This window comes from Chelonia mydas, chromosome 15 (assembly GCF_015237465.2).
Source record: "Chelonia mydas isolate rCheMyd1 chromosome 15, rCheMyd1.pri.v2, whole genome shotgun sequence".
Classification (NCBI taxonomy): domain Eukaryota; kingdom Metazoa; phylum Chordata; order Testudines; family Cheloniidae; genus Chelonia; species Chelonia mydas.
Genome location: NC_057856.1, coordinates 24,125,213 through 24,150,160, shown reverse-complemented (window position 1 = coordinate 24,150,160; position 24,948 = coordinate 24,125,213). Strand labels below are relative to the sequence as shown.

Below are 24,948 nucleotides of genomic sequence, written 5' to 3'. Positions count from 1 at the left end.
GCCATTGTCGCCCAGTTCTACGTCCTCCTCCATCAAACATCCTATGAGGCAGTGGGAGGGGGTGGAAAGTTTAGTATCTCTTGCACTCAACACCAGGGGAGGATACAAGGACCCGAAGGCGCCCATTCCCACACCCTTCATTATTATTGCAGTGTATCTGTAAATAAGCTTTCCTTGTTTCTCTCTCTCTCCCGCCCCCCCCAGTGTTATCAGCCCTTTTGCCCCTATCAGTTTACTTTTCTTTGCTGTCTCTCTGTTTGTGTGCATAATAAAACTTAACGGATTGAGGAGAAAAAGACTATTAATTCAACACATGGAGGAGACACTTTGGTAAGGAACAACAAAGATAAGTGTCACATTACTCTGGCTCATTGCTGAAACTTGTTTTCAAAGCCTCACAGAGACACAGAGCCCCTCAATGCGCTCTTCTTATTGAGCTGGTGTCTGGCTGCTCAAAACTGGCCACCAGGCAATGTGCCTCAACCCCCCCACCCCAGCACAAACTTTTTTCCCTTTGTTTCACAGATATTATGGAGCGTACAACAGGCAGCAATAACAATGGGGATATTGCTTTCATTGAGGTTAACCTAGTAAGCAAACAACGCCAGCGACCTTTTAAACATCCAAAGGCACACTTCCACCACCATTCTGCACTTGCTCAGCCTATAGTTGAACTGGTCCTTACTGCTGTCCAGACTGCCTGTGTACAGCTTCATGAGCCATGGGAGCAAGAGGTAGGCTGGGTCTCCCAGGATTGCCACTGGCATTTCAACATCACCAATGGTAATTTTGCAGTCTGGAAATATAGTCCCTGCCTGCAGCTTTCTGAACAGACCGTGTTCCTAAAGATGCGCACATCATGCACCTTTCCTAACCATCCCACACTGATGTCAGTGAAACAGCCCCTGTGATCCACCAGCACTTGCAACACCACTGAGAAGTACCCCTTTCGGTTTATGTACTCTTGACCAGGTGGTCTGGTGCCAAGATAGGGATATGCGTTCCATTTATTGCCCCACATTTAGGGAACCCCACTGCGGCAAAACCATCCACTATGTCCTGCACCTTGCCCAGAGTCACTACCCTTCTTAGCAGAAGTCTGTTGATGGCCCTGAAAACCTAGATCACAACAGATCCCAGGGTAGATTTACTGACTCCAAACTGATGCCCCACTGACCGGTAGCAGTCTGGTGTTGCAAGGTTCCACAGAGCTATTGCCACTCACTTCTCCACTGTCAGAGCAGCTCTCATTTTAATATTGCTGCACTTCAGGGCTGGAGAAAGCTCTTCACACAGTTCCTGGAATGAGGCCTTATGCATTCGAAAATTCTGCGGCCACTGCTCGTAATCCCATAGCTGCATAACAATGTGGTCCCACCAGTCAGTGCTTGATTCCCGGGCCCAGAAACGGCACTCAACTGTGTCAAGATGATGCGTGACTGCCACCAGCAACTTTGCTAATTGCTCCGCTCTGTGTCTTCCAGCAGGGCTGCTTGCGTGGCATCACATTGTTCCGTGCAGTGGCTCCTGTACTGGCTGTGTAAATACTGCAGGTTAAGGTGTGAGGGGTTTCTAATGCTCACAACAGTGTATAGCTGAGAGGGGTCCATGCTTATCGTACTATGGCTTCTGCACAGGTAACACAGGCTTACGAAAAAAGGCTTGGTTTGTTTGCCATTGATTTCAGGGAGGGAGGGAGGTAAGTGCATCATGGGAGGCTAACGCCATGTTCCCATAACCACCTGTGCCAATGTTTTGGTCCCATAAGGCATTGCAAGCCCAAAGCAAAATTCCACTCAGCTACGTGCACTGTGGGATAGCTACCCACAGTGCAGAGCTCCATGCATTGATGCAAGCCTTGCTAGTGAGGATGCACTCCGCCGACCCAATGAGCGTAGTGTGGACACGCAAGATCGACTTGCTTAAATTGGAGGCTCGATGTCAACTTAACTTTGTAGCATAGACATGGCCTCAGTCTGATGCTTTGTCCTTGGATTACCTTCTCCAACATTTGTGAAGTAGAGCATGTCCTCGCATTTCCGCCTTACAGGACAGTGTCAGATGCTCTCAAGTCCTGCCAAATCCACTCCACTTTGTTATATTTCAAAATACCAGTATCACACATGCTCTATTTTATCTGTGATAGGACATAGATCTTGGCAAGGGAGAGCACCTGCAGCAGCCCCTGTGCATCTCAATCCTTACACCAAAAAACAATGCTAATCCAAACCCACCTTTCCATAACAAAAGAGCTCTTTGTGGGTAGAGAGAAGGGAGATACAGGGAGAGAATGACAGGTTTCAGAGTTGCAGCCATGTTAGTCTGTATTCGCAAAAAGAAAAGGAGTACTTGTGGCACCTTAGAGACTAACCAATAAAGTACCTCCACACAGGGGCCCTTGAAGGAAATGCCTGGCACCCAGCTTACCTGCATGACCCTTCCACAAAAGTAAATGCCTCTGTTTTCTTTAGTTTTCCCTGAAGGTGCTAGCTGCAACCTACAAAACCAGCCAATAAGGCTGAGATTTTGAAGGAGGTGTTCAAATCCCATAAAACAGGCACTAATTCCCTTAGGCGCCTTTTAAAATCATGTTTCAGGTAAAGCACTGAATCACCAGTCCCCTCCCACCGCACCACACTGTTCCTCTGTTTTCCAACTGGGAGTGTCTTCTGCTCCAGCTTCCCTGCAGCAGAGCAAAGCCAGCGAGCCAAACCGAGGCAAGTCAATGGAGCACGCCTTTGTTCCCGAGACAGGTCCCAGAACCGATGCCAAGTTTGGGCACACCAGTCTCATTTATTACAGCTAACGAGAGCCTCGGCTTTTAAAATTCAGCAATATTCATTAGAGCAGGAAAATTCAAGCGGGTTTTTTTGGAATTTTTCCATTCAATTAAAATTAAAGGCTTTTTAATAGAGACGCTCATTACTAATGGGAATAGTACACAGATTACACACAGGCCTTTAGAGTAGCAAAACCCATCAGCAGAGAGTTTATGGCACAGCCCACCCCTGATTATGTAATGATGTTACTTCTGTTGTTGTGCCAGGATGCTTGTGGCCTGGCAAACTCACTGAAATGCTTTTAAACAACTGGAAACAGAAAACACACACTTCTGAGCAGCCAACTGGTCATGCTAAGCACCCAATAAGGATGCTACAGATAATGGAAGATGCAACGGGGGGGAAGAGCCAACAGAAGAAAGGGGGTGTTGGATCAATGCACAAGCCACTCACAGAACAAAGGAGTTATTTTAAGAGCAGGCTGGAAATAGAAAGCAAAATAGACCCATATGAGGTCTCTGTTGAGGATGCTCTGCAGAGATGAATGAAAATGCATGGAGAGAAAGAGAGAAGGCCTGGGTGCTGAGATGGGAAGGGAAATAGAGTGGGGGCGGCAAAATGGCAAAGGATAATAATCCAGTACCAAAGAATGGATTAGATGGAGATGGTAGAGAGTACAAGGCAGGGTAGATACAGTCAATTAAGAGGATTAGAGAAAACAGCCGTAGCTGAAAAACCTGAAGACTTTTGTTGAAAACTGTTTGGTTTTTCTATTGAAAACTCAGTTTGAGATGAAAAACAAAGTTGAAAACTCGACACCTGGAAAATTTCAGCCAGCACCAGCTGAAAGGACCAGGTGGGGTGGGAGTGAGAATGCAGCAGAAAAACAAGAATGGGGATGTACACTGGGAGGACATTTCTCTCTTGTTACGGGCCTCAAAACGGAGCACCTCACTAACTGAATGCAATCCCTTATCCTCCAATTCTGTCATTTAAACAAAATAAAAATGATACATGGCTGCTGCTTTCCATCAGCATTGCAAAACTACACTTGCGTCCAGGGAAAACACTTGATTTTTAATATCACATGGGAACTAAAATATCACTAAGATTTATAAAGCCATTCACGGTGGGTGAAATTCCCTTCATGCAGAGGGCTGCATGCAGACGATGTCGTACTTTAAGTCCCATTTCGGTCCTATTCTGAGGTGTTAAATGGTGCATAAAACCAACTGAAGACTCTGCCCAGAGGTGAATTTCACTCAGACAGAAAAGACCAAACAGCCTGAGGAAGCCACAGGGACATTTGGGGAAAGATTGCCATCTAGATCCAGGTTGCAAAAGCAATAACTTAACCCACTGTTAAAGGAAAAAAGCCCAATGTTGCCCTATAGTTTATTGCTTTTCTTTAGAACCCGAGGGGTTACTGATCATTTATCATCTTCTTTACTTTGCTGGAAAGCAAATCGGGATAAATATATGTGCCAGTACCACACCCAACCCTGTAGGTTTGCTCATTAATGTGCTATTCCCCAAATTTTAAAAAAAGGATTACAGTTCTTCCCTTGAGCCTGATTTACAGCTTCTACACCAAGTGTGGTAACAAATCCTACCAAGACAATCTTAAAAGAAAATGAGTTCCTTCCAAACCAGCGTCTGAGTCAATGATTTTTGGATCAGATCTTACCTTTCCAATTACCATTTCTGTGGTGTATCTTGAAATTGTGCTTCCTTCACTTAGGAAGAAACTGGCTTTCATTGACCTCCTTTGTAAATTACTTTGAGATCTACTGATGAAAAGCGCTGGATAAGAGCTAGGCATAATTATTACTATTATAATATTGTACCTGTCCCTAGAACACCATTTTTCCTCTCATCTCCAGCCCACTCGCCACACTCCAACTCAATGCTCATATTCAACATTCAGTCCTTTGAAGAGAGCCACTGCATGGTCTATGGGCCACGAAAGCTTTCCCAAATAGGACTTATGTGGCATACAGGCCCTGTGTTGACTCTCTGAACAGGGATGAATTTCACCCTTAATAAAGTACAATGACTATACAGTCATGACTTTATTTGTAATTCAATGACTTAGAGGAATCTCACACAAGACTAATCCAAATCCCCCACAGAATTCTTGTGTGTTAAAAATGGCATTAAGCATTTGATACAAATCCAGGCTCTGTCAGTCCCAGCCACCCAAAAAGGTTTGGAACCACTAGTGAATGTAGCAAAAGACTGCTAAACTGGTCCCATAATGGAGACCTTCATCTGGGCCTGAGGAGCTGAAGAAGCACGGACCTTGCAATTGAACCATCTTCATGGGTAATGATCACTCTGAACACAGTCTTGGCTTCACCTTGTCAGTCACTATGTTCAAACCAAGGATCACCATTCCCTGTACACACAGTACCAAGAAACAGGTGCTTCAGTTACTCAGCTGATATCTACTGCCCTCCTTATTTACACCACCACTGCAGTACCACACACCCTACATAAAACAGTATTTGACATTAAGACCTAGGAGTACTTTCTAATCCCAGTTATACCAGTGAAGCTAAACAGTTACTTGAAATTTAATCAGCCTGCAACCAAACATTTGTTAAAATGTTGCTGAAAAAATTTGCCATTTAAGCCATGGTCCCCAAGTACATTAAACTGCAGAATAGCCACTGTCACTGTAACAGCCCATTTTGACATCCATTTGCAGTTCTCAATTGTTAGACTAAGATGTAGCATGTTAGGCTAAATGATGCTTTTGTAATTTCTCTTGAATGTTAAGCACCTGTAAGGATATTTCAAAGAACATGCAGCTCATTTGATTTGCAAACACTTAATTTATATCGCTGATGAACACGGGTCTCTGATGTCTTGTGCACGTGGTGGAAGCCCAGGGATTCATCTATTCAAGATTCTTTTGTTGAACAAATTACTCAGATCATGAACAGCATTTCTGACTATTTACATCCTGAGTAAAGCAGCAAAACACATTTCTGGATTTCCTAAGATGAATTCTTTGAGTCAGATTGTATCACTAAACAGCTTCTCTTTTTGTGGATTCCCCATTTCAAAGAACACAAGTCTGCTTCGTGTTATAAATTATTCCTTTTGCTTCACGATTCTCTCCTGATCTGGGAATTAAACTTTACAGAATGATTTCTGAAGAGCAGAGACTCCTGACATAAAAGCTAAACTACTGTGACAAACTATGCAACTTAATGCCTCCTATCAGATAGCAATTGAGAAAAAAATTACCCAGAAGAGCGCAAAACTAAAAATGTGCAAATAAATGAAGTTACCTATACACTAAGGAACCCAAGAAATCAGCTGCTCTGAAGATCTGGTGGTATTATAAGACCACGTTGTTAAATTGAGAACCTACACATTTCAAGCCCAACAGTTCCTTCACTTTAAAAGAGGAAGAGCCCTCAAAAACCCAAACTCTGCCAGCCACTGGCAAGGCTGTTAAGCATTATGCACTGGTGCTGAAGTGCACAAAAGCCTTTCAGTGCCTAGAGGGAGACTTTAATTTCTGTCTACAAGCTATTACTTATCTAAATGAGGAAGGCAGAACATACACAATGGCTCCTGCAGCTCGGACCTGTCTCTCCAACTGATCTGCTCTGAGCTAATGAGCAGCAACTTTCAACAGTCCCATCAGCGAGCTGTTAACTCCTTGTGAGAGAGACTTTCAGGAGGAGGAGGAGGAGGAGGAATGAAAGGAACAGAAACATATGAGTCAAACAAAACATCAAAGCCCCGTTATTAACCAGGACTAAAAGCTCACTCTCCCTACTAAACAGGAATCTCGTAGCAACAACACTCAGATTGTCAGAAGAACGAACAGTCTGCTACACGCGCAGAGCACCTGCAACCTCAGTCTAGCACTGAAGCCTTCTGCTGTTTAGGCCCTGTGCACATCTCAGTGAGTCGGTTCTTTGATGGATGACGTGTGTTGATGTTTCACAAGGGAAAGCCCCAGAGCTTCTATTTAGATATTTATCCCATGCTCTTTCACCAGGGCCTCCTGAGGTAACAGGGCCTGATCTGGCGATGTGCTGTCTTCTGTTCCCACTCAGGCAGGCTCCTTCTGCTTTCACTAACCAAGCGGTTTCTTCATGGTGCTAGGCGCCCTCAGTTCCCATCAATCACCAGGTGTCCAGGGAATTCAGGACCTTGCAGGAAAATTCCCCTCCAGCCCTGAAGGAAATGGCAATGTTTCACTCAGGCAAGGCCTCAACTCCCAGTGACTTCAGAGGGAGCAGAAGGTACTTTGCAGGATCAGGGCCTTGTGTTCTTTTTGTAAGGAAAGGGTCACAACGCAGGTGAGTTTTCATGATGTTTAAATACCTGAGTGCAAACAAGTGGGGAAACTGGATTTAAGTCTCTCCCTGCCATGCTCAGTGCTGCCCCTTCTTCCCCACATAAGCACAGAGCTGGCTTAAATATCATGAAGGGCTTTTGGGGTGTTTTGTTTTGTTTCGTTTTAATTTTTTTAAATAAATTTGGGATTCTTTTATTTACAATCCTTAGGGTGCCCTCAGGATACATTTTCAAGCTTTCCTCAAGTCATAAGGGCTCGAAACTTACTTCAAAAACAACCCCAAAAGCCAAGGTTCTCATGAACTAACATGACTCCAGGAGCTAGGGTTCTTGAGAAAACACACTAACTATTGCAAGACTCACCATAAAACTGGTGGAAACGCACAGAGTGCTGGAAACCGAATCACTAAACTATGAAAGTGACATTAATCCACAAAGTGATAGCGGCTGGCCTACTTTCAAGGCCCAAGCTGAATGGGGGGCAGGGATGCTGACTCTGGCAAGGTGGGTTTTTGTTTGTTTTTTTCCTTTAAATTTCAGTTCCTGGGGCCATGTTATTGCCTGAGAATTTCACCTTTAATTACAAACAACAACAACAAAAATTGTTTTCAGCCCTCCTGGTTACAGAGAAAAGTTGAAAACAAGAACCTTAAAAGGTTCACAAACCAGAAAGGAAATACAAAATTATATATATTTTAAAATCTCATGATTTTGGGGGGTCTGATATGATTGATGAACACTTGTGCTTGGCAACACAAAAGGGGTAAACAACTAGCACAGTAGTGAGAAGTTAGGGCAAAAGAAAAAAAAATCCCCTTTCAGCTTCACTAGTAGGCAAGGGATCATTTTGTTCTGGTTTATAATCGATGAGTTTTATCTTGACTGCAGAGCCTTTCACTTTTACAAAGGATCATTTTCACAGCAGCTTATTAGGATGCATACCCAGCTTGCTTGTCCTATTAAGAGTTTATAAGGCAAATCCCTATATGATGCTTCACTAACGAAAATTCATCCCTAAGCTCTTAAAAACCTGTGGGTTTGAAATGCCTCCCTGGGTCTCCGAGTCTGACAGATGGTGCCATCTCTGCGATAATGAAAACCAGATTTGGACCAGAGAACCTTTTGTGGTCTAACATTTTAAGTAGATTGGATATTTTGCATGGGATGGAGACCTGGTTGTGACGCCTAAGGGAGGGGGGAAATATCACTGAGAAGGGAGAGAAAAAAAAAATATGACAGACAGATACAAGGTTTTTAAGTTAAAAATTCCACCTGCCAAGGAACTAGATGGCTATGGGGACTGGCAAAAGGGTATCATATTTTCCACTTCATGGTCATGCCCTGAGCTCAGCAACTAACATGGTTACCATCTCAGGGAAGTTGCCTGGCTTGGAAGAAATGAGTTGGGGGTGGGGAGGTCTTAGTCCAGTTCTTAGCAAAGAAGTGTCCACGTTTCAGAAACCATCTCCACAGCTGGCACCCAGCCCAAAAACCAGCCAAGCCAAGGCTGGAATAGGCACAGAGACTGATTCATTGTGCCCAAGGTCATGGGTGAGACACACCCAAAAGGCAGCTCACCTTGTTCTGTGGAGAAACACTCCTTCAGTCTCCAGGGCTGTCGGTCTGGCACCCTTCAAGATCACTCAACTCAGAAACTATTAAATAAACAAAAAAGCAAAGTCCCAGCTACCAGTGTTGAGTGGGTTCCAGTGACTCACGAGCCCAGTTCAGCCCTGGTGTCAAGCAGGCTCTAATACATCACATCAGTGATGATGTGCCTGCTCACAGTAAGGCTGAACTGGACATGTTCTCTTCCAAGATTTCATGAAATTACTCATCTCTCGCCTCTCTCCCCCCATGTGGTGGAAATTAAGGAGAACCGTCAGGAAAAACTGCTGCGTGGAAAACTCTCTGTGGGGGAGTCTGGGAGTGAGGGGAACTCCCGAGTCATTCAATTAAATGAAAAGAGACTGGACAAAAAACACTGGGGAACATAGTGCAGGGTTAAGTCCTACAATGGCAGAGGCATAGCCCATGGCCCAACTCTGACTTCTACCATGCTATGTTGATGAGACACCATAGACTACAGAACCTTACAGGGGATGCATATAAAGGCACTTTACAGATAACGCAATCAAGAAAATCCACCAGAGCACATAACCTTGAGGCAGACCCCTGAAGCAAATCGGGATGAATACTGTTTTCCCACAATGAGGAGCAAACAGTGAATTCCCCCTTTGGATAAGAGTTCACCACTCGAGCCCTGCCCTTGTTAGAACATAGTAACCCAATAAAAAAGCGAGCATTTGAAGACAAGGGATTTAATTATACCCCCTCAGAGCAAAAAAGAGAGTCATCCACCAGTCCCTGACAGGTTTCAGAGTAACAGTCGTGTTAGTCTGTATTCGCAAAAAGAAAAGGAGTACTTGTGGCACCTTAGAGACTAACCAATTTATTTGAGCATAAGCTTTCGTGAGCTACAGCTCACTTCTGACAGAGATTCAGTCACACCAGTGAGAGCTCTTGGCTCATAGCACATGGATTAATTAGCAACCTTCCCTGGGACATATGTACGGCTCTCACATGAAGTCACTCTTAACTCCCATAAGGTGTGAGCACAAAGCTTCTTAGTGTATGGAACCCTTATGGGGATTGGCAATAATTGGCCAGCAACCCCAAAGTTCACATCCCAACAGCCAGCAAGACAACATTATAATCATTTGTATTGCTGTACTGATTAGGAACCCCAGTCGTGGATCAGGGCCCCATTGTGCAGACAGAAATAAGAGAATTCATCAGTTTCAGAGGGATTTGTTCTGGATCATCCTGCACCAATTAAAAAGGTAATTAAATATTTTTGCACTAACCAGACCTAGAGTCCCTGGTTTAAAAAAAAAAAAAAAAAATGAACATCCAAAAAAATGTAACAGGCAGGCTGTATGTTCTAAACATCGATACAATATTTCCTTGCTGTGGGTTTTCTTTGCTTAGACGTTCAACAGAGTTATAAAACGTGGATGTAGGTTTCTCTTAAATTCCACAGAGTGGTCCAAACAAAACGCCCAAATTACACAATAGAAGAGCATATCCTTTATGGTTACATTCTATAGGGTTTTCTCATAAGAGGTGTCTCATATTCCTTTCGGATTTTCATTTGGTAGGCTCTCTGGGAGGGAGAGCACAGGGAAACATGGCCTCCTCTTTAGCTCTTTAATGCTGTGTAATCTATGGCTTCACAACAGGCAGACAATGCTGGAGAGCCAACCTTCTCGGTTCCTAGGGTACAGGGTCTGCTCTGCTATCTCGCTGCAGCACCCTCTGACCGCGTGCCTTTGGCAGCGCCTTCCATATCACGTTCCAGATGCCCCTTCCTCAGGGAGTCAGTCAGAAAGAGCCCCTTGTAGTGGCAGCCAGGAGGCCACGAGGATGGGTAGCGGGGGAGAAGCAGACTCGTTTTGTTTATGATTCTGCTGGAATGTCCATGTTCACTGAACTGTAACCAATATCCACTGGCCTGATTGTCTCTGAAACCGTGGCTCAAATGCCAATCAAACAAAAACTAAACAAAACGAACAATTCCTGCTACACATAAAGTTCAGAGGCTTTCACATGAAACTACTTTTCAAGCTAAGTATAAAATACCCAAGAGGGAAATACAGACATGAGACTTGATTTCTCCTGGCTCTTCAGCACCATGTTCTGAGCTCCCCGGGAGAAGTGAGTTTCCCATTAGAGGCTGCTCCTCTCCATCTGGCCTTTCAAACACCAATCTTCTCTGAAGAGGGCAAAAACAACAGATGGCAAGGAGCTGGGGGAATTTTTGTTTGTTTGGATGTCTGAGATGCGCACGCCATCGTGGGTGCACAGCCAGAACAGTGAAGTGAATGGAGTCCAGCTAGAGGATTGGAGAGCTCAAGAGACGGGCAATCAGACTCCAAACCTTCCAACTCATTTCAAACCTAATCAGGGTCTGCAAGTCATCACACTCTGATGGCTGTTCTGTGGCCCACCCGAAACACACATGGAAGCCCCAGACACTCCCCAGTGGATATATAATCGGCGTTCCCAAACCTCCCCCATCCTCAGCATTAAGACGCCCTCGTGTTGGCAAATCTCAGAAGGAACACCAGGGAATGAATGGACCCCTCTCCTGGGCACATTGGTGGGGGGCAGATGCAGTGCGAAATGGAGAGGAATGGAGTCCAGTGGTTAGTCCACTAGTCTGGCACTCAAGAGACCCAGATTCAATTCCTGACTCTACCAAAGGTTCCATGCAACACCATAGGGAACTAACTCCCTCAGTCTCTCTGAGCCTCAGTTAAAACAGGAGTGTAACAGCACTGCCCTGTGTCCGCAGGGTGTTGTGGGGATAAACACATTAAAAGAGCATGCGGCACTCAGATACTATGGTGATGGCAGCCAGACAGATGGCCTGAAACGGTCTATAGCACGGGACAGGTGTCACAAGGGTTCCACTACCGACAGACCAGTACTGAACCATTCAATGAGGCGGGGGGGGGGGGGGGGGGGGATCTACCTATACCACCACCTTAATCACACAGCTGTCTTAGTCCCCTAGAATAGAAAGGAACCTGACAACACACAAGGCACTATACTAAGAACATAAACTTTGATACAGGTCCCTTTCAGGTAGCAGACCTCCTAGGAAACAAAAGATTCTTATGTCCCTAGCTGCTATTAAACAATGGAAACCACATGGACAAACTGAGCTGCTAGAGGCATCTAAAAACTCTCCCCTCCCCGGTCCCCCAGAACTACCTAAAGCAATTGCTAGAACCATGCACTGGGTATGTTAATCTTTTACCAGGCAAGACAACTAATCTCCTTTATTCATATAGGGCTATTGGAAAGGCAGCTTTATATATCCTGTAAAGCTGCCCCTCCAAAAGGCCTGTGTGACAAAGAGGATTAGTGCAGGCTTGGGACCGAGGCAGGACGTATTACACACCTCTAACCCTTGGCAGAGTTATTCTTCCATGCATCCAGCTAACACATTCGCAACCTGCAACATAGTGACCGTTAGCCCCCTGCCACTAAAGCAAATGGTAGGTGGGGCTGTACTGTGGGAAAGTAACAGCACTATAATCTGCCCTCTGGTGCTAGAAACTCCATCGTGGCACTCCAGCGTCCTCTCAAGTCCAAGCTGCCGTCCTGGCGCACAAAGTTTCCAGATTCCGGGTTTAGAGCTCCAGGAACGAAGGAAGCACCCAATTTAATTCCCATTGGCCTCAGCACCAGAAACAGCAGATGAAGGGATAAACAGCTGATCTATTTTAGCCCCTCCCCCTTACACTAAAAGGGGCACATTTGCTGCAACATGCTCCCACTCGCAGAAAGTGAAAAAAATCATTTCACGTGGATTTACAAGGACATACAAGTAACTGTGACCATGGAATTGTTTGACAGCATTTCAGGGCAAATTTACATCACAACCATTCCCCCAAAGTATCCCACCCCACCCCCCTACACACACAGAGAAATCTTGCAGGCAGAGTGCGTGTGGTTTTTTTGTTTTGTTTTTTTAAGAAACCTACAAAAGAATCAGCCTTCAATAGAGCAAGACAGCTCCCACGAGCAACAAATCCTGCACGTGCGGATCAGCCTCGTCAGAACGGTTTTGAATCTGAAGTGCTCGAGCTCTCAGAGAAAAGCCAGCCATTAATTCTCAGAGAGTGAGTGATTTAACAAGCCAACCGTATATTCCACCACAGAACTGAGTCAGGATCGCTCACTGTAATCTATGCAGCTAGGGACAGATTAAAAGTTAGCATGTAAAAAGCAGCACTTCCTCACTGAACATATCTGCTTCCTGTGAGCCAAGTTTACCCGGAACGTAAACAGGCATGGCGTTATTGATTCAAACCAAGCTGCACTTCTTGTCAGGCTTTCAGCCTTGTGTACACCCAGAGCTCTCACCAGCAAGTTACTGAATTAAGCTAAATCAGTGTAAGAGTTTTTACATGGGCTTGACTAGAGTGATTTTAAACAGGCACAAGCTGTAGGCTTACACCACCCTTTGTAATCCCATGCAGCTCTGCAGAGCTATTCGGCTGACTCACCCTGACAGCAGGCTCCAACTCAGGGATACGAAAGGGTGAGCAGCACTCTGAAGAAGGGAACTCCAATCAGAAGAGACATGGTACCAGGCTGAGAAAGTCCCTTCTAGATCTGGAGGCACAGCCCTGCCTTCGGGGCTGCGGTACTTTGTTTAATACCGGCAAAGCCCAGTGAGGGAAGACTCTGGACAACAGTTTATTGTGCGTGGCAAACAGTATTGCGATTCCACCCATTCACACACCTGCTTACACCAGGGCTCAGTTTGGCCTTTCGTGTCTTCCAGCCACAAGGTCCTTCTTTACTGACAAACTAGTTTTATCACTCTCAGTACTGCAGAGCCAATGCAGCCACAGGTGACAGCGCATGACCCAACTTCCTCTAGAGCAACTTCAACAGAGCCAATCAGTGGAGTACCAATCAAGTATCCTTTATTAGTCTTTTTGTACTGTGTTCTTCATCAGCAAAATGCTTTACCAAACACTGTTCACAAGGCCAATTACTAGAGTGATACAAGGATGCGGCTTGATTTGCCGATCACAGGTTTAATTTATAGGGCTGCATGCTAGGAAAAGAGAGGCATGACGTTGGACTTGTACATTTAATATGGAAGCTTACTGGGTCATTTTTTCTTACAGTCACTTTTCTTACTGTAACTGCTCTTTACTCACCAAGTGTTACAAAAGGAGTCCCACCTTGTAACCTCTGGCATGGAGATGCCGACGTACAAAGAGTACTCTCCCTTAGTGAAGCAGCCCCAGTGAGATGTTGCCTTTCATGAGACAGAGCAGAGGCACCGCAGAGAGAGACATGAAGATGCCCACTCTAAACTAATAGCCAGTCTATACAGCCCCACCGTTCAGATTATGCAGGGCTGAACTGCAGCCAAAGCCCTGCGCAGCAACTCCGACATGTCGATTCTGCTGGCGCAAAGTATCAAGGTACCTAGTTCACGTCAACATAGTCCTCTTCACACAGGACTAACGCGAGCTAGGTGCATTTGAGTTCACACCGGCACTGGCCACGCACGGGACTTCCCGCGCAGTACTTTGGCACGCGCTGCAATTCACATTCCCCTAGTCGGCACTGCAGCCAGGCAGACGTAGCCTAAGATGCTCTTCATAAGAGACCAACAGCATTCCCAGAGATCTGTCCTGCAGGTTGCCTGGAACCTCCTGGGAACCTCTCACTTACTAATGCAAGTTTGTAGTCTGTTCTGTCCTATTTACGATCCTAAATCACAGGGGTATCTGAGGGCCTGATCCGCACCTTACTGCAGTCAGTGGGAGCCTTTCCACAGTCTTCAATGGACTTTGGATCAGACCCAGTATGCTTTCACTGTGATCGCTACTTTCATTGCCTTCCCTACACCAGCGGTTCTCAAACTGTAGGTCGGGATCCCAAAGTGGGTTGTGACCCCATTTCAATGGGATGGCCAGGGCTAGCATTAGACTTGCTGGGGCCTGGGGCTCAAGCCCTTGGCTGAAGCCCAAGGGCTTCAGCCCTGGGCATCAAGGCTCAGGTTACAGGTCCCCCACCTGGGGTTGAAGCTCTTGGGCGTCGGATTCTTCCCCCCCCCCCCCCACTTCTCCCCACCCCAGTGCAATAGGGCTCGGGCTTTGGCTTCCCCCCCACCCAGGGCAGCAGGGCTTAGGTGGGCTCAGGCTTCCATCCCCCCTCCTGGGGTCATGTAGTAGTTTTTGTTGTCAGAAGGGGGTCGCGGTGAAACGACGTTTGAGAACCCCTGCTCTACACTAATTAACCCTGTGCACATTAAACCACCAGCATTCTCAAACCGGTTATTTTTAACAAGTGCTCAATCTCTGTATCAGGCTATGATAAGATTTCACAGAGCAGTAACACCAAGGCAAATGATTTCAATGCCAGCAAACAGCAGACCGAGGAGGTAAATATCTGATCAGATTTGGGTCTTTTAATAAAAAAAAAAAAAAAAAAAAAAAAATCACACAACATCCTTTGAACAGCAGCGAGACCCGTTCCACTCTGCTGCTCCCTAGACTTGCTGGAAAAACATCGAGCATCACCTGTGATAGAGTATTAACTCCAGCCCTCTCCAGGTGTAAAATATCATTCCTGCCAACCTACCAGGCATTTCAGGTCTACTTATGTCTACCGTATATTTATTTTACTAGTAGTGATGCTAATGGAGAAACACCACATCAGGTCACACTACTTATTAAGTTTCTATTTAGAAACAGTTTCTAATGGTTTAATAAATCACTGATTGTTTTTACCATTTACTAAAAATCTATCATTATGAGACATGATTCTAGGCAATTATAACTATTTCACCTTCTCGTGAGATATTTATAACCATTCTATAACACATACCACTCATGCCTGTAACATGCTAATAATATGTATCTATCATTTAAGTATTGCTGAATGGAACCTTTATAAATATAGATCACGTATATTCCCACTTTATCTCGCTGCAGTTACAAATACAGATGATACATCACACAGAGCAGAAGAGTGGTCCATTGGGGCAGTGCTGAAGAATATTTAATAAAGTCAAAAGCTCCAGGCTAATTTCCCTCGAGAGTTCCAATTTACTGAGTCTGTCGCAGTTAGAATCTATCACCACATGGCTCAGCCAATTCAGGTCCCCCATAGAAAAGAAAGTCCCATGGACTTTCTATAACACTTTGACTTGAAATGCCCTCTTGAAACTGAGAGCAGAACACTCAACAATGGATGAGAACTTGGGCAGGTAAATACCAGTTACTTACTAAGCAGACTACAAATCTGAAAATTCTGCCAGTGATTTCTTGGTGGGCAGAGAGTAACATGACAGTTGTTAACCTCTGAAGGGAGGGGGAGGGCATAAACCCACTTCCATTTAAGATGAACGCTCAGAGATAAGGAAAACTTCAAAACTGCAACAGGGTCAACCACTGTCAAGGCGGACTGGCTCAGGGCAGTAGTCGCTGTCACTGGTTGGAAAGGCTTGGTTCACAGGCATTTAAGTACTACAGTTCAAAATCTGTGACTAAACATCAAGTGCCAGATCCTCAGCTGGGGTAAACTGGCACTGCCCCCATGACTGAAGTCAATGAGGAGTTGGCCCTAAGTCTCTAACATATCTTTCTTTTGTTGTTCTCTGGTTACATATAAAAGCACCGTCCATCCTCTCTTTCCAGGACAGCAGGAGGAAGGAAGAAGGAAGCAGAGATATGGAAGATCCTGCCAGAAGGGGGGTGAGACTCTGCAACAATTTATCTTATTTTTATTTATTTTCCATGCAGCCCTCCCAGAACATCCCCGGGGAAGACAGGGTCTCCTGTCTTGCAGCACCATCCCCTACTCAGATAGGCTCCCATTGTCCCACCTTCTGCAGTTAACAGATTCCTTCTGGAACCGCAGTACTTGCTTCGCTCTCCTCATCTGCCTTGGGGAAGCAGATGTGGCTACGCAGACACTGGAAGAAGCACAAGCAGGCTATGATGAGAGAACACAAACCTCGCTTCTCTGCTGGATCTTGCAGTTGGTTTAAACCCCTGACACAGCCTCTCTCTTCAAAGCGCAACAAATTCAACCCTGGCCAGGAGAGACCAGCTACCAGATCTAGGGTTCTTATCTGATTAGAAGGGATGGGAGGTGGGGGAAGAAGCTGACTGGGGAATACCCATTAACCACAGTGGCAGATCTAGGCCTGGCACGCACACCAGGGATCAACAGGTTCCGTCTTTGCTTTATTGAGCCAAGTCAAAAAGACAGATTCGAGTCATGACTCCAACAGATGTTTCTGGGTTTTAGACCAGTGATGAGAACCAGCCCTTCTCCTCCCACCCACAGCTGTGCCAGCTCAGCTGGGGTCCAAAAACACAAAGTTAACCACCGGGAAGGCAACACAGACTTTCTGCCCCCCCTCCAACCTCCAATAGATCAGGCCACTTGTCAAGTATCCCAACCACACAGCCTCTAAAAATGCTCCTTTGGGGGATCTGGATCCAAAATTCAAATCTATTTGCCAGCTGTTCTGTCATGCAGCTTCCAATAACAACAACATGTTTCAAATGTTGCTGAACATACCTTGTAGACGAGTGGCCCTAGAGAAGATGTAAAGGAAAGCGGTCATTTAATGTGTAGATTGAAAAAGCATCTATGCTGTCAAAATAAATAAAAATAAAACAACTCACCTTCCTTTACACTGCAAAGAAAAACCTCGCAGCTCCGAGCCGGGGTCAATTGGCTCAGGCTCACAGAGGGGAGGGTCTCTGAGCCCTGGCTCCAGCCTGAGCAAGCACATCTACACTGCTCTTTTTAGCCCTGCAGCCTGAGTCAGTTGGCCTGGGCTCAGAGACGCCGTGGGGGTGGGTTGTTCTTTGCAGCGTAGCTGTACCTTTAGGCACCTCAATCTAAAGGTTCGTTACTAGAGGTGTTCAGCGTTCTAGGTAAAATCATTCACGTTTAAACCTTTTAGAAGTCTGAACCAGGCCATTGTATCTGAGGGAGAGGAGGAGAGAAATCCTTCCATTGGTTTAAAAAGATTTCAGGTCACTGTCTCTTTTACGTAACCATAGCGCACTTAGGATAAGATCCATCACTAAGATGGATTACAATTTTAACTTCTCTCAGTAGTGTGATCTTGCACAAATCATCATATCACTGGGGAAAAAAAATATTTTAAAATAATTGCGCCCAGCAACGCTGTCACTGTATAAACGCACACATTCCTAAATCGTCCTTCTAAATCGAAGGTGACACATGTATGAGGAGTGTTTTGGAATGCGCAACCTCAAATTTCTTTCACCTCCCTTTGATCAAGCAGTTTATGGAAAAAAGTTGATCTTAAGCATGGCCAAATGTGCATGGAAAACAGAGTGTGGCAAAAAGGGATAGCAAACCAAGCCCTGTTTGATTCACAAGAATCTGAAGTGATACAACTCCAGAGGTTCTCAGTTGGAAGTTAGAGCTCAAAACACTCACTTCCAATGGGATCCCCGTTCATAATTACTATTTATATTCCGGTACCACCTAGAGGCTCCCACATGTAAGGCTTTATGTAAAAAACACATACTAAGAGTCTCGTCATTACCAGCACTGTTTGCACAAAAATGGCTTCATTAGTTCTTCAGAATTAGTCTCATCCTGCTGATTATTGCCCACATGACATCATAATCCCTGGCCCATGACATCACAATGGGAGGACCAGTAATTATTACAACATTGTAAACAGAGGACTGTGGTATCAGCTTGCTGATAAGCAGGAGCAGATACACCCAAAGGGCACAAAGATTGTGGGTTTTCACACAGCATCAGCAGTTTTCCAGATAGCATCAGCAGCTCTTTAATAGTCAAGATGACTGAAGCATAGAGAATTTTTTTAAAAGGTCACACAAGATCAAATTTACAGGAAAATTGTTACAACAACCCCTTGGAAAGATGAATGCAGGGCTTGAGGACAAATATTTTGTATGTGACATCGCTAAACTTCATGCTTGCTAACTAGTATGTGCTTTTGAAAGTGACATTTTTACTCTGGATAGAAGACTGGAGACTTTACAGCAGTGGGCGAGAGCAGCGTAGGGCCTTTGATGTTTGAACAGCCTGTCTTCTTAAAACAAATTAGGATGTGATCTGCCCAGGAGCAGAGGCCAGTTCTACTCAGTAAACAGGGACAGGCAAATACCAGATTAACACATCTGTTCAACGACATCAATGCTTACTCCTACTATTTTAGGATTTGAATTTTTTTAAATGAAAGCTGTAAATCTCATCACTCATGTAACACCAAAGCTGCTGCCTACAGGTCAGATCTTGTGATGAACACAAGATTCCCAGCTCTGCCACATGTCAGCCTCTACACACACACACACACACACCCACCCACCCACCCACCAACCAAGCACCTGAGAATCTCAAAGCACCTAACATTATTCCCATGATGCAGAGGACTGAAAAAAAGGAGACTTGGAAGAGAAGCATGTTGGTCAAGTTTTCGCTACAGGTCAGTGGCGGTGCTGGGGCCCCAATTTGAAGTTTCTTTGGACTGTTCTAACCACCAGATAGCATTTTCCTGCAGTATCATTACTGGTGAAGTTTGGAGACAAGGGAAAGTGAGACACAACGGATACATACAGTAGAAGTTAGGGACCATAAGACAACTGTCTCTGTCATAAATATAAAGGGAAGGGTAACCACCTTTCTGTATACAGTGCTATAAAATCCCTCCTGGCCAGAGGCAACATCCTGTTACCTGTAAAGGGTTAAGAAGCTCAGCTATCCTGGCTGGCACCTGACCCAAAGGACCAATAAGGGGACAAGATACTTTCAAATCTTGGGGCTGGGGAAGGGTTTTGTTTGTGCTCTTTGTTTACGTGTTTATTCTCTCTTGGGACTGAGAGAGGCCAGAAAGAAATCCATCTTCTCCAACCCATCCTAATCCAAGTCTCCAATATTGCAACCAGTACAAGTAAGCCAGGCGAGACGGATTAGTTTATCTTTTGTTTTATGTGAATTTTCCCTGTGTTAAGAGGGAGGTTTATTCCAGTTTTCTGTAACTTTAAGGTTTTGTCCAGAGGGGGATCCTCTGTGTTTTGAATCTGAATACCCTGTAAAGTATTTTCCATGCTGATTTTACAGAGATGATTTTACCTCTCTTTTTTTAAAAAAAAATAAATAAATAAAATCCTTCTTCTAAGAACCTGACTGATTTTTCCATTGTTCCAAGATCCAGGGGTTTGGGTCTTTGATTTTGTAACCGATTGGTTAGGATATTAATCTCAAGCCTCCCCAGGAAAGGAGGTGTGTAGGTCTTGGGGGGATATTTTGGGGGAAAGACGTCTCCAAGTGGTCTCTTTCCCTGTTCTTTGTTTAAAACACTTGGTGGTGGCAGTATACTGTTCAAGGACAAGGCAAAGTTTGTACCTTGGGGAAGATTTTAAACCTAAGCTGGTAAGAATAAGCTTAGGGGGTCTTCATGAGGGTCCCCACATCTGACAGTCTCTAAACAAAAAAAAGGTAACGAGTGCCTGATCTTCCCCAAGAAACCCCCTTGCAGTTCCTTGGCTTTCTCCTAGCTGTTATGACTGTACCTAGCTACACTAAAATACATACCCTTTGTGTGTGTGTGGATAAATATCCACACAAAACCAGATGGACACTGCTATACTCATTTAATTTGCTTATATCAGGTTGAGATCATTTCACCAACACAAGCCACTAATGCTGTACCAGCGCAGCTCAGTGCAATCACTAGGGCCCTACCAAATTCATGGTCCATTTTGGTCAATTTCACAGTCATCGGATTTTTAAAATAGTAAATTTAATGATTTCGACTATTTAAAATCTTAAAATTTCATGGTGTTATAATTATAGTTGTGGAATTGGGGGGGGGGGGGAAGCAAGGTTATTGGGGGGCGGGGGTTGCAGTGCTGCTACCCTTACTTCTGCATGACAGCTGCCGGCGCTGCCTTCGGAACTGGGCAGCTGGAGAGCGGCAGCTGGAGAGCAGCAGCTACTGGGAAGGAGCCCAGCTCCGAAGGCAGAGCCACCGCACAGAAGTAAGGATGGCCTGGTATGGTATTGCCACTCTTATTGCTCCGCAGCTGCCTGCAGAGCTGGACCCAGCTCTGAAGGCAGCAGCGCAGAAGTAAGGGTGGCAATACCGTGCCCCCACCTCCCAATAACCTGGCAACCCCCCTGCAACTCCCTTTTGGGTGAGGGCCCCCAATCTGAAAAACGCTCGTCTCCTGTGTGAAATCTGTATAGTATAGGCCAGATTTCACGGGGGTGGGAAGCTGCACCAGATTCCACAGTCCGTGACAGTTTTCATGGCCGTGAATTTGGTAGGGCCCTAGCGCTGACACACATCAACACTAGTGAGAATTTCCTTCTGTAGCTGGAGCCATGGCCAACATGTGGTTTGCCAAGAGAGTGGTGTGAGTTTGCTTCCTTAAGAAACACTTTCCAGGAGAGAATAAATAAAAAATTAGAAAAACAAAGTCAAGGAGAACAACAGTGCAAGTCCAAATAGAAGATTGTAACATTGGTTTAACAACAGAAATCAAATAAAACACAAGCACCCATTATATATAAATAATTGGGAAAGTGAAAAGAACAGTGTCCTGCCATCCCTGTGTTCCATAGTGGAGTTAAATTTATCACAACAGGTAACTTGCTTTCTGCTCAAGCGTTTGCTCTGTATACTATTTGCAATAATAATCTTAAAGCAGCCATCAAGCAGATGCCAAACACCACAGAATGACATTCAAAAGAAAACTATCTATAAATCAGCTCAAGCCACAGACATCTGAGCAAGATTTTCCACTTAATTCAATTTACTGTAATCTCCCTGTTTAGTTAAAATGACAGAAATGCCAAAATGGGACTTGTCATCAACATAGCTCTTTGTGAAAAGGAAAATAAGGTTCTTGCACACAGTACCGACTATTCAGTTAGAAATGGCAAAACTGTATTTCAGAGTCTGACTATTAACAGACACACCCATGTGCTTGTGCCAATTTTGTTTCCTTACCACCCAAAAAGAGGACAAAGGGCACGCTCCTTGTGTGTATAGTCTGTGCAAAAATATGAGTTACTAGGCATGTCTTAAGGGATTGATTACTTGCCGTTTTTGAAGGCCCTAAGCTTCTAAGTGTTAGATGCCTACATATAGCGTCCTCTGAGCTCCATCCTGTATCTCATGTATTACAAGGTCACATAGTTAGCCAATGATCTCCATTAAGGGACCTTTTCATTCTACTGCTTCAAAAACTTTACAACGGGGATGGAAAGGCCAGCACTATTGCTTTTCCCTCCCTCCATTTTTATTAACAAACAGGATAATTGCCTCTTTCCCTGGGATTTTATTCACACACTCACGCCAAATTAGCACTTCAGTCATATCTATTTTCAAAGGCCGCAAAAACAAAGTCATTATCCAAGAATCCGAGCAAGTGAAAGAAGAATACCTACTGTCAGGTGCAGGTTCCTCATGTATTATTTAACAAGAACTCTATTGGCAAAACTGGTGTTGTTTTTATATAAAAGCTAATAGAAATTGTACCTCCAGGTGTCAAAACACTGATGCTAATTCCTGCTGCCTCAGACATCTTGATGTTTCAATTTTAGCAGTATGAGGAGCCTGCAGGGAATCCGAGAGGGTAAAGCACTTGTACTCAAAGAGAAGCAAGTAGGAGAAGGAGAGCCCTTTTATTTCTTTATAAAGAGCCCAGGGGAGCAGTTCCACTATCAGGTCTGGTTCCCTGATCCCTGTTCCTTCAAAGAGGCAAAAGACAGATAGGCTAAACAATGGGCGATTGTATCATGCCGACAGCGGCATCAACAAGACTACTAAGGAGAAGTATGAAGATGAAAAATAAATGAATGGGAGACTTCACTGGAGTTCAGCAGGATGTGAACAGCCATTATTAATGAGATTTTTAAAAAACAAACTCAAATGGACTGGCCAGCATATAAACATATTGAACATTGATTATCATACACATTGTAAGGAGAGTGATCACTTTAGATAAGCTATTACCAGCAGGAGAGTGGGGTGGGGGAGGTATTTTTTCATGCTTTGTGTGTATAAAAAGACCTTCTACACTTTCCACAGTATGCATCCGATGAAGTGAGCTGTAGCTCACGAAAGCTTATGCTCAAATAAATTGGTTAGTCTAAGGTGCCACAAGTACTCCTTTTCTTTTAGCTTTTAAAGTGAGTTCACATTTGATGCTCAATGACACGAGCTGATCCCCACCGCCCCAACAGACAAGTCCACAATAGGGTAGCTACATTTTGCTGCCTGCAAAATATCGCACTAATGGACTGGTGCGAAGCACTAGTAAAGCAAACCCTAAGTTCTTATCACAATGCAGTGGTTCGTTGCTAAGAGGTTTCCCAAGGATATTTCTTGCACATCTCTACCACATATTTACTTGTTATTTATACTTCAGTAGCGCCTAGACATCTCAACTGATTGTGAGCCCATTGTGCTTGGCGCTGCACAAATACACAGTATGGGGCAGTCCCTACTCTGAAGATCTTACAACCTAAATAGGCCAGGCAGACAACGGGCAGGAGGAGAAACAATGGCAGCGAAGAGGTGAAGTGACTTGCCCAAAGCAACACAGCAGGTCAGTGGCATAGCCAGGATTAAAGGCAGGCTGAAGCGCCAGCCCCATCCATCGGACCATTCAGCCATACGCTACAATTGAGTGGTTATCAGCCACCCTTTCGAAGCATGGAAATTTTCAGTCCCACAGAAACTCAACTATTTAATCTGCTAATCTTTAAATCTTTCTGAACTGCGTTTAAAAAATTATTACTGAACTCCCTTCTCATCCACCTTCGGAATGTCTCCACCTCCTTTATTATTAATTATTATTATTATTTTTTAACTCCTACACCACACAAAAACCACCGTGGCAATATAATTTTGAGACCCCCAGCACCAACTCTCTCCTGATTTAAACCCAGCAAGCAGTGAGCTCTGAAAGCTGGATTTTCCAGGTTCCAGTTCAGAATTTACTAGCCAACTATGTGTCCCCTGATGCAAGGTGAGGGGATGGGGAGAGAGCTAAATGATGTTAAACAATAACTCCTGGAGGCAAACAACTAGCCTCTTTATGACCTCTGAAGCATTCCACTGTCGAACAATGAGGGACAGCGAGTCTGCAACCCTCCAGTTTATGAGTCAGTAGGACAAAAGTTGGCTTAACTGGGACACTATGTGAAGACATGGCCTTGGCTGACTTGAGCTATAAACTGGTCATCTTTATCGCTGATTTTATCATATCATGCAATGAAAACTATGCGCACACGCAGGTCTGTTAACCAGATGTCTGACTGATACCTGGATACAGACAGCACATTACATCACTGTGCGATCCATAGCCCCCCAGAGCCAACCTACAGCCAAATACCACCAAATATCCAGCTCCAGGTTACAATAAATCATGAATTAGCAGACCTAGATTAAACAGTCCTTTCTGATCCGTTTGCACATATACCTAGTGAAGCAGGATCACATAAGAGCCAACAACTTCCCCCTCCAGAGCACGGAATGGTCACAAGCACTGCAGATTTTAGAGACAAATGGAACACCAGCATGTGGCCTGCACACCTTTTCCCATCTGTCGCCAAGGGAAGAGAAGAAAAAAACGACAGAAAGCAAAAAGTCACAGACACAGCAAGATTCCACTGGGCACACAATGCATGTGACAAGCATGGAAACAGCAACTGCAGAACGCGTAAGCAGTTCTGTACTAGCCTTTAAAAAAAAAAAAAAAAAAAAATTTCCCTGTACAGTCACTTGATGAGCGACACAAAGGTCTTGGAGGGATTCCAGGTTAGGTCGTGAACTTTGGCAACCTAATCTAGAAGCCTGGTTTTTTAAACAGCACCAAGGAAATTCCAGAGGTAAAGTGAATTAATGAGACCGAGCGCACATAAGAGGGAGCAGCGACTGTTGCCCACCATGCTCACTAAGGCCAGCTTCCTGTAGAGACAGTCATGCAAGTGCTTACCCTTGGAAGTCTATGGGAATAGTAAACATGGACATATGGTTCAGCAGGTGATTAAATGTTTGCAGGATCAGGGCCTAAGACCCTAGGCAGCGGGCATCAAAGGCCAGGGCAGGATAAGCCTCCCCTAACCCAGCCCGTGGCCCAGCCCATGTTCCACCCCAAGGCCCCGCCTCTCTCTCCCTCTCCCCTCAAGCTAGCAGGTAGCCTGGCACTTGGACCTCCCAGCAGCCAGGACCACCCGGGTCGACTCGGGCCAGTCGGCAGCTAAGGGC

At 44.8% G+C, this 24,948-nt stretch overlaps 1 protein-coding gene across 47 annotated transcripts in view; it reads right to left on the bottom strand.

The window, feature by feature from the left end:
- The window catches only part of NCOR2 (nuclear receptor corepressor 2), a 397,818-nt gene that overhangs the window by 302,474 nt on the left and 70,396 nt on the right, over nucleotides 1–24,948 (bottom strand). The window contains exon 2 of one of the 47 annotated variants that reach the window (XM_043529101.1): nucleotides 8,682–8,758. The exons of 44 other annotated variants lie outside the window; for them this stretch is intronic. The gene's annotated coding sequence lies outside the window, so the exon portion shown is untranslated. Of the gene's footprint in view, nucleotides 1–8,681; nucleotides 8,759–24,948 lie in introns of those variants that run through there. 2 more of the 47 variants (XM_043529113.1, XM_043529099.1) reach the window with 2 other exon arrangements.